This window comes from Neophocaena asiaeorientalis, unplaced genomic scaffold, assembly GCF_003031525.2.
Source record: "Neophocaena asiaeorientalis asiaeorientalis breed wild unplaced genomic scaffold, Neophocaena_asiaeorientalis_V1.1 scaffold946, whole genome shotgun sequence".
In the NCBI taxonomy this organism is placed as follows: Eukaryota; Metazoa; Chordata; class Mammalia; order Artiodactyla; family Phocoenidae; genus Neophocaena; species Neophocaena asiaeorientalis.
Genome location: NW_020175049.1, coordinates 1,850,021 through 1,860,481, shown reverse-complemented (window position 1 = coordinate 1,860,481; position 10,461 = coordinate 1,850,021).

The window sequence follows — 10,461 nt, the reverse complement described above, 5'->3', positions numbered from 1 at the left end:
TTCCTGCTTTACCTCACTCCCCAAATCTAATTCACCAACACATTCTGGAAATTCTGAACAAATTCTTCTGAAATAAATCCTGAATTTCACCATTATTACTCTTATGATCCTATTCTAAGCCACCATAATCACTCATCTGGACTGCCATAAAAGCCTCCTGTTTTCGCTGTTGCTCCTCTATACTCCATTCTCTAGCCAGAAAATAGAATCATCTTTAAAAACCACAAATCAGTCCATATCTCTCCCTTGTTTAATTCAACCCTGTCCATGGCCTTTCACTATAACTAAAGCATAGCCAATAGTCTTTTTTTTTTTTGTGGTACGCGGGCCTCTCACTGTTGTGGCCTCTCCCGTTGCGGAGCAGAAGCTCCAGACGCGTAGGCTCAGCGGCCATGTCTCACGGGCCTAGCCGCTCCGCGGCATGTGGGGTCTTCCCAGACCGGGGCACGAACCCGTGTCCCCTACATCGGCAGGTGGACTCTCAACCACTGCGCCACCAGGGAAGCCCCATAGCCCATAGTCTTAACAAACCCTGTAAGATCCTACATGATCTGGCCTCTGCCTACCTCTATGGTCTCACCTCCTACCTCTCACTCTTTTCTTCAATTCACTCCAACTAAATTGTCTTTTTCTTCTGTCCCATGAACCTGTACACCAAGCTCCATTGCACTCGGTGCCTTTGGGTTACTGTTCTCTATGCCTGATATGCTTTTCCTGGACCTTTTTATAGCTGTCTCCTCATAATTCAGGTCTCAGCTCAGGGATCACCTCCACAGAGAAGCCTCTCACCTCTCCTCTCCCTATTCATTAGATTTATTTTGGGATTTGATTTTTTTAAAGCTATATTCATCTATTACTTTGATTTTTTAAATTAAGGAAAAATAAATATATAAACAAATAAAATAGCCTCCCTAGTCACTATTGTATGACTTTGTTTTGTTTTCTTCATTAGAATCATAATTTTCTCAAATTAATATTTTTATTTATGAGTTTACTTGTTTATTGGTGGTTTCTCACTATAATGTAAGCTCCATGAGAAGGGAGATTTGTTTCAATGACCCCCATGTCTGCCATATCAACCAGTGTATCCCAGCACCTACAAGATCTTTTGTACATTGTAGACTCTCAATAAATATTTGTTAAGTGCATAGATTTCAGTCGCCTAAGAGAAAGGTAGTTTTCTCTTGGCTGAGAATGGTCACATGCATTCATTTAAACAGAATGTTTTAATGAAATATTTTGTTCAAGTTGGGTTCTGTTTGCCTGTTAAGATACTCTTGCCAGGGACTTCCTTGGTGGTCCAGTGGTAAGACGCCATGCTCCCAGTGAAGAGGGCCAGGGTTCAATCCCTAGTCGGGGAACTAGATCCTGCATGCATGCCGCAACTGAGTCCACATGCCACAGCTAAAGATTCCTGAATGCTGCAGTGAAGATCCGGCATGCTGCAGCTAAGGCCCGGAGCAGCCAAAATAAATAAATAAATAATAAATATTTTTTTAAAATGCAGAAACTAACACACCATTGTAAAGCAAAAAAAAAAAAAAAAAAGAATAAAAAGAGCAAGAATCCCCATTTATCTCTTTAAAAAAAAGAGATACTATTGCCAATACTCGTTCATGTGGAATGTGATACAAATGAGAAATTGTCAACATACAGATAGAGCTTAAAACATAGATGGCAAATATCTTTATCCATTTCAGCATGTCATTGGTGAGGTTCACATCAAAGTAAAAACTGAAAAGCAAAGTTAATGTTGACTTGGATCTGATAGCTAATTTCTGAGTTCTGCTTTCTAGGCAGTGGTGAACTGGGTAGAACTGCTAATGTTGGAAGTGAAACCAGAACATGAGAATGCTCTAGGCTGGTTTGCAGCACAGTGAAAATGGAAGAATAAGAGGTAGAGGCAGCTGCCTAGAGACTCCAGAATGAATACACAGTTCTGAGGAAGAGATCAGAGCAAGTGATTTAGAATTAGGGCTTTGAAAAATAAGGCTCTCATTGATTGAATGCCTATTATGTGCCAGGCCATGGCCTGTAATCCTTACAGAAACAACTCAGGTAGGTATTATTTCCCCATATTACAAATGAGTAACCTGAAGCTCAGGGAGTTAAATGACTTGCCAAAGCCACATAGCTATGTAAAAAGTAGAGCAATGACTTAAATTAGATTTTTCAAATCCCAAAGTTGATGTGCGTTCCACTGCAGCACACTGTCTTCCTTCCATTTATCACTGTGATTTCTGGAGAGTAAATGCTTCTGATGCCATGGGATGTGGCCACCTAAGTGAAATGTCCAAGCTGAATTAGGTTCAAGGTTTGCTGACCAAATAGGTTGCAAGCCTCGTGCTCACCCCTGTTCCTCCAGCATCCCCTCGACAGCTCACCTCTACCTCTGTCCGCTGGAGAAAGCATCTTCCAGGTGCTAATAAGAAAGCTACTCTGGCCATAGCGTGAGGGGAAGAGGCAGCTCAGCGAAATCACTGCTGAGAGCCTGGGCAGGCCTAGGCCATGTGATCTGAAGAGCTGAAGTGTGCAGCCCACAGAGAGAAAGAATTGGGTAAAATGCAAAATTGAAGAGGAGGATAAGTGTAAGAGGAAAATCTTCCTGACAGAGGTGAATTAGTTATGGGACTAATTCCCCAAGCGAAGAGCTGAGGCTCCGTTTTCCAACTCCCGAGCAGAAAATACGCTGCAGAGGACAAGGGGGAGACTAGGGGGGAACATCAATGACTAACAGGCGCTTTCCACCTCTGAGTTTTATGAAGATGAGTGAAGCACTTTTGAATGGAGGAAGAAATTTAAAAATATAATAAAAATGGAAAGATGGAGCTGACTAAGGCACTGCAAAGATCAAGAGGAATGGAGGCTTTTGGCCCTCATGCTGAGTGAGGAAAATCTTTCCTTCCAACCAGGAGATGCAGAGCTGAGCAGTTCAGAGGTTTGAATCCAGAGTTCAAGCTCTGCCACTTGCCAGTTTTATGAACCTGAGCCAGTTACTTAGCCTTTCTAGGCTGCAAATCAGGAATAATACCCTATTTTATTGGCCACTTCTCCATAGAAAATAAGGCTAACCCCATTGCAGAAGGTTCTTTTGAAATTTGAATGACAGAACTCATGTAAAAACAGTGCCTAGCACGTGGAAAGCACTCAATGAATGACAGTCATTATTATTGGTCGTGGCTCTGTGTGGAGGGGGAAATATAGCTGGGTCATTATTATCAAGGTCAGATTGTAGGGACAATTCCTCCCTTTATTCTTAACAATGGTGCCTCCTTGGTTTAATTATTTGCTATGCTGTTAGCTCACACCCTCACTACTGACTTGGCTTTCTCTCACAGAGAAGATGAAGCCCAAACATGGTAGGTCCCATCTCTCTTCTTTGGCAACCTTGCCTAAGAGAAGCGCATTCCATGTTGGTACTCCATGTCATTCAGAGGATAAAGCCATCTCTCCATGGAAGGGTGCTGTGCACAGAAGGTAATACTAATGACATTTTATATTTATTCAAACTTTTACAGTTTACAAAGCACTCTTACCTTAGAAGGGTTATTATCTTCATTTTATAGATGAGGAAACACAGACTTAGAGAGGCGAAGTAATTTGATTAAGGTGACATAGATAATTGGCTGGTGGAGCAGGGTTCCACACACAGCTTCTCTGACCCCTAGTCTGGAGGTCTTTTGTGCCACAAGATGTTATATAGGACACGAACAGCTAGCAGATTAGAAAGCTAGATGCTTCCAGTGATAAAACCATTGAATTTAGAACAGGAAGGAGCTTTCAGGTTACCTAATACTGTGGTTTTTAGACTGTGTCCAGGGAATCTGGTAGGAGGTGGGGAGAGTCAAGCAGGAGGTGGGATTGTAATGCAGCTCAGCTTTTATTAATTAAACTTATAACATTACGATGTACTTTGAATAAATGTTTAAAACATTAAGACGTTCCTTAAAAAAGGAGAAAGTTTGAAAATCCCTGATCTAGTTCAACTGTTTCATTTCTCCAAGTAGGATACTGAGGCCCAGTCTGGTTAAGTAACTTGTCCAAATCTCTTAACTACTCAGGGGTAGGGCTAGAACTAGGACTCTGTCCTTGTCACCTGCTTATTTAATTAGTGTGCCATAAATATCCTCATTCTCCAAATATTTTTCTTTGATTGCCTCAAGCAAGTCACTTACTTGTGACAATCAAATCATCAAGAAGAAATTAGCCCTGGGGTTAGTTTCTCCTGACTACTCACTACATGACCTTGGATCAGTCCACTGATGGCTGAACCCTCAGCTTTTCCATAGGTTAAAATGGGATGATAATTGCTGTCTAGGCAACCCTCAGTGGGAATGTTGTGATGACTGCAAAAAAAGAACATGTGGAGGTTCACAGGGTTCTTGAGGGAGGGAGACTCAGCAAGTTCAATATGGTATTATTAACAAATGCCTACCAAGTATGTCACTGCTTGTAAGCCAGTCTGCAATTTACCATCCTTATTTATTTGTTATTCCTCAACTGAGAGGGCAAGATAGCTTATTTTTGTAACCATGTCAAGTACTACTGGTTTGTCAAATAGCCTCAAAAACTTCTTATCACACTGGCTTTCTGATAAGACTTTGTGATTTCTTACTACTTACACGTGGAAAGTAATCTTTTAAGGTTAAATACCTTTCATTCTAGACAAGTTACAGAGGCAGCTGTCACCGCAGGGTTCTCAGAAGCCTGGGGAGCCCAAAGTCAGATGAGATCAAAGGACTTGTGTGCAAGTTACAGGGTTTGGAAGCCTTCCACCTAACAGGCAGTTTCTCCTCCTTCAACAAAGAATACTAAGAAAACACTATCACTGACCTTCAGACTGATCGTGAAAGCAGCCTAATTTACTTGTGACTCTGGCGGAGTTTTTAACCTCTCTGAGCTTGTTTTCTCACTTGTGGAAGGCAGATATTTAGTGCCTTCCATTTCCACCTCATAGGGCCATCAAGGATCAAAAGAGAGAGCACAGGGTGGCATGTGAAGTATTTACTAACTAAAAGCATTGTTATTTTTAAGAATTTGTAAAATGTTACACTTATTTATAATGTGCATTTTAAAGAAATCCTCTCAATTTGTTAGAAATAGCCACTTAGAATGGTCAGCCACTCAGGCTGAAGAGAGATGTTTCAATTTATGCTGATCTCTGTGAAGAAAGTGAAGTGTCAATACTGAGCATGGATGAGTTAGCTCTAGGGAGTTATCTCCTTAATTGGCATTATCACAAAACAAGAAATATTTTTATATTTTCAATTAAGAACATTTTAAACTAAAAAAACAAACAAACACAAAAACACGAAACAGATCTTTACCAAAATTCTGTCCTGAATCCGCCAAATTTCTAACCACCTCTCTTGGAGAATAGCATTTCTATACTTACCCATGTTGATTATTTAAAAAATCGGGACCTAGTTTCCATTATACAGACAAGCCAGACACAGAAGCCATCCAATATTTTAAGACTACAGCGTTTACTAATGGATGTCTGGCTAGAAACAGCGTTGGCAGAATTCTGGAGGAGGCATTTACTCTCACTAACGATGTGGAACAGGGCTGCATAATCATGTCTACTTGTATTAAGTCTACCCAAGACTGTCATATTTTACAATGGAACCACAAACAAGCACCACCCCTAAAAGTCTTGGGATTTTCCTGGAAGAGAAATTACATCAGAACTGGTTCAGACCTTCTCAAAGTCATTGCCCCAGCCAGTCATTTCACTTTGGACCTTCTTTACAAAAATGACTTCACAGAGTACAGTGGACATCAGACTGTTTCACACAATGTTTAGAGACATAGACAGTATATCCTATAAATGGACCATCCCAGACCGGGAAAAGTCTATCAGACATTTCCTCAGAAACCACATCAAAGTGCTTCCCTTGCGCGTGTATTAACAGATCCCTAAGGTAGAAGGACATTCAATGCATTCCCCCAACTCTGCCCCCGGAAAGCTATTGCTAGTTGTGCATTATCGTTTTCTTTCCTAGCTGGACCTGGGATAGAATCATCAGTAGTTATTCATCAATAAGGAAGAAGGGCAATGACATTCATTTTGACTGCCTGGACATTGTTACTGTATCATTCTTCTGGGGGAGAGTAATTTCTGTCTATTAAAGGAGACAGATTCCAAACTTAGATATGTGAGAAATCATTTGGTATTTAATAGAATTCAAGCCATGCACATAGCCCTTAAAATTATACTCAACAAGGAGCAAGGAAAATGAATAACAGCAAACCTTTAAAATGGAAATCCTTAGACTAAAGGAGTAGCTGTTGTTATCATATTAGTATTACTCAGTATTAAAAATATCAGGATACTGTCATCAGATTTCTTTCCCTTCTACCTAGTTCCTAGACCTCCAAGGAATCTTCATTCTATTTTCTGAAATTAGATGTTGATTCAAAGATTTTAGAAGTAAACCATGAATTGAAGGCAGTAAAGAAGCGTTAATTTTTGCAGATTACTATTAAATAACGTCTTTATCCCATATTAATAATTTAACCACAGTGTTTGTCAAATATTCCAAAGATCTACTTTAGAAATATCCTGTATTATCTGAAACCAAATCTGGTTATTTCAAGTGGATTGGAACTTGGCTCTGTGATTAAAAATGGTCCTATGTCCCTCCTCCTCTCTTCCCTTCCTTCTTTCCATGCTCCCTCCCTCCCTCCCTTCCTTCCTTCTTCCTTCCTTCATTCTTTCCTTCCTTCCCTATGGCCTTAGGGTGCTCCTTATCTGTATCTAGGGCAATATTTCAGTGGAAGGTGTACCTCAGGAAACAATGTGCTAACATGTTCACGTAGTAGCATCGAGACAAAGAGATGTATTTGCAAGGCATGATGCCGTCTGTAGTCATTTGGGCTCCGATACATCCTCTATCAAGATGTCTGTGCCTTGATTGTTGATGAAGATGTAAAGATTATCCCTTTAATTTTTAACATTGTCAAAGTTACTATATACCATTTACTTTTAGACATTGTCAATGTTAATACAAACCTTTTAATTTTTAACATTTTAAAAGTTAATATAAACTCCATTAATGCTTCTCAGCTGATCAAACACAGGAATGATCACTATGCACTAGTTGTATCAGTAGTTTTTTCAGTAGGGAGCCAGTACATTTTTTTGGTGATGATATTGTCAACAGTCATAATGATATCTACCTATATTTAGATTATTTAAAGTACTATCGTCCTCAGTCCCTTTTTGAGACTCTCCTTGGACCACTGCTCATAGCTCCAGGCTTCTCCCCCAATTGCCTCTGTAATCTCAGGACCTCTTCTCCATGCTGCTGCTCCTCCAATCCCTGGGCCTTAATTCTTTAGATGTACATCAAATCTATCCTTCATTCTTCCAAGTGTAGTTAACACAGGCTATGATGTGTGGTAGATTTTACTGAGCATATTCATTTCCTAGGGCTGCCATAACAAAAGTACCACAAACGGAGTGGCTTACACAATAAAAATTTATTGTCTCAAAGTTCTGGAAGCTAGAAATCTGAAATTGAGGTGTTGACAATGTTGTCCCTTCTGAGAGCTATGAGGGAAGAATCTGTTTGGAGACCATTCTTCTGGACTTGTAGATGGTTCTATTCTTCCTGTGTCTCAGCGTTGTTTATGCTTTATGCCTAGTTGTGTCCAAACTGTCCCTCTTATAAGGTCACCTATCGTATTGGATTAGGGTCCATCCTAATGATCTCATTTTAACTTGATTTCCTCTGTGGAGACCGTATCTCCAAATAAGGTGACCTTCTGAAGTACTAGATGTTAGGACTGCAACATATCTTTTTCTTTATAGTTTTAGTTTTTATAGTTTTCTTTATAGCTTGTGGGGGACACAATTCAACCCATAACACTAAGTCTTGAAGGTAATACGTGGGAGTACAGCATAGAAAAGAAAAACTTAAACTGAATCTCAAGTGTCATTGTCATGGAATCCATTGACTATGTTACAGGGTCTGATTCTCTCCTTCTTTCTGCGCAATCTGCTACCATGTTTCTGGGCCCAGCTCATCATCCTAGATGGAAATACTATTATGCATATCTCTCATTTCCTGTGATGGTTAATTTTATGTGTCAAATTGACTGGACCACAGGGTGCCCAGATATTTGGTCGAATATTATTCTGAGTGTTTCTGTGAGGGTTTTTTTGGATGATATTAACATTTAAATCTTATGAGTAAGGCAGGTTGCTTTCCATAATGTGGGTGGGTCCCACCCAATCAGCTGAAAACCTCAACAGAACACAAAGCTAGCCCTCCCCTGCCTTTTCCTGTCTGATGGGCTTAGAATGGGAACGTCAGCTCTTCCTGGTTCTATAGCAGCTTCCAGCTTTAAGACGCAAACTAGGACACTGGCTCCGTAGAATGTACACACACACACACACACACACACACACACACACCATTGGTTCTGTTTTTCTGGAGAACGCTACCTGATACACTCCCTAAGAGTTACCTATAAAGAAAAATCACAAATAGCATAAGTATCCCTTCACATTCACAACCTATCTGCCACAAAGCCAGCCCTTTATCTTACTAAATACAATATCCAGCGCCTCTAATCTTAAGCCTTTACAACTGGGTTATTCTCCTGGGTTTTTAAATCATCTTTATGACTAAAAATGCTCCCAACTGGTCTCTCCAAGAATAAAGCAAGAGCCTACCCCGAAGACAAAATCCAGCTGCCAATATTAGTGCACCCATGAATTGAGAAATACTGAGGTCCAAACCTACAGCCCCTCTGATACGTTCACAAAACTTCTCACATATTCTTTGTGTACACTTCAAGTCACTGAGCACTTTCTCAGGTTCTCCTCATCTAATTTCATCTAAGGTTTTTCATGCAACTAAACAATTCCTTTATCAAACTGTCTTTTATAGTTTAATATTGTATGTGTGTGACTTTGTACAGAATTAGCCTTGTCTAATTAGGACTTAGCACAAAACCCTCCAAAGTTTAAACACATCAGTGCCGAACCAAATAGGACTCTTGAAAGAGTGTTTACAGGTTGGAAGGGGATGAAAATCTCCCCCTGACTCTGTGGCTTGACTTTCATCTTTACTTTGGGTCTCTTTTCCTGATTCTCTATGTCACCACATCACCTGTTCATGCCGCATCCAAGGCTGTGTGGGTCCACCTTTAAAATTTTCAATTGGACAAAATTGTTTCCCTTGCCATAACTGAGACAGGCTGGTATTTTCAAGAACAGCTTTACTAAACGTGAGGGAGAACAGAAAAGAAATAATTACAGAAAACATACACAGGATAAACATAGCCAAATTTCCAACTGCAGGTTTCTGTTTCTGAAAATTCCATTAGAAGTAGGAAAGCTTTAGTGGGCCTCAATCTAGTTTGCCCTTAGTCAACCACATCCCTTAATTTTGCCATATCCTGTCTGGACTCCTCTCTCACCTCCAACACTTCATCAGCCCCTGAGCCCTGCAATCTTGAGCTGCTATTATGATTTTTTGAATCCACATCTCAAAGAAAGAATACCCAATAACTTACTTTTTAAATTAGCATTCTCCTAATAAAAATATCCTGGACTCCCAAAGACCAGTCAAAATGCCTGCTTACAAGAGATTTTCAAGTTTTGAAGTTGAAGATTCACTGAGTCTCAAACATTACCTCTTCTCAATACTGATATTAAACCAGCATAAAGCAAAGTGTATTCTAGGAAATGATCCCTGGGATAATGAATATTCTCTACAATGGCAAGTAGGGTTCTGTGGCCAAATACTTTTGAGGAATGTTGGGTTAAATTAAGTTTTGCAGTTTTCTCCACTGCATAATTTCTCAACTCTTCATGCAGTCAACAACTATTTATTGAGCACCTATTATGTGCCAGGCACTGCTCTAGGTACTGAGAAAATCTTGGGGAAGAGTGAATAGGACAGGTAAGATCCTTGCCTTGCCTTCAGAGAATTCACTCTCTAGGTGGAGTTCACCAAGAAAAGTGAACAAACAAACAAATAAGGTTTCGAATAATCTTCACAGCCGAGGACTGAGAAGACCTCAACGGGTGATGTTATAGGGAAGCACTAGAAGTGGGGAACCCGGCAGACAGAGGGAACAGTGAGTCCACAGACCTAGCAGGACAAAGGAAGGACAAACCTAGCATGTTGGAGGAAGAGAAAAGAGCCTCTGTGGGTGGAGCTGAGAAACTGCACGTGATGAGGTACGATCTTAGAGAGCACGGTAAGAAGTAAGGTTTGATTGTTGTGCAATGGAAAGCAGTTTGAAGTGTTTTAAACCTCGGTTCAATCTAATTAACAATTTAGAAAAACAAACAAACCAACAAACAAACAACCTCTCCTTGGCTGTTGGGAAGAGGATAGAATCTAGAGGCCAAGATTACAAGCAGAAACCAGTTAGGAGGCTCTTGTAGGCTCTTGAGATGATGACGGGGTTGTCAGTGCAGATAGAGAGATTGTGGATGGC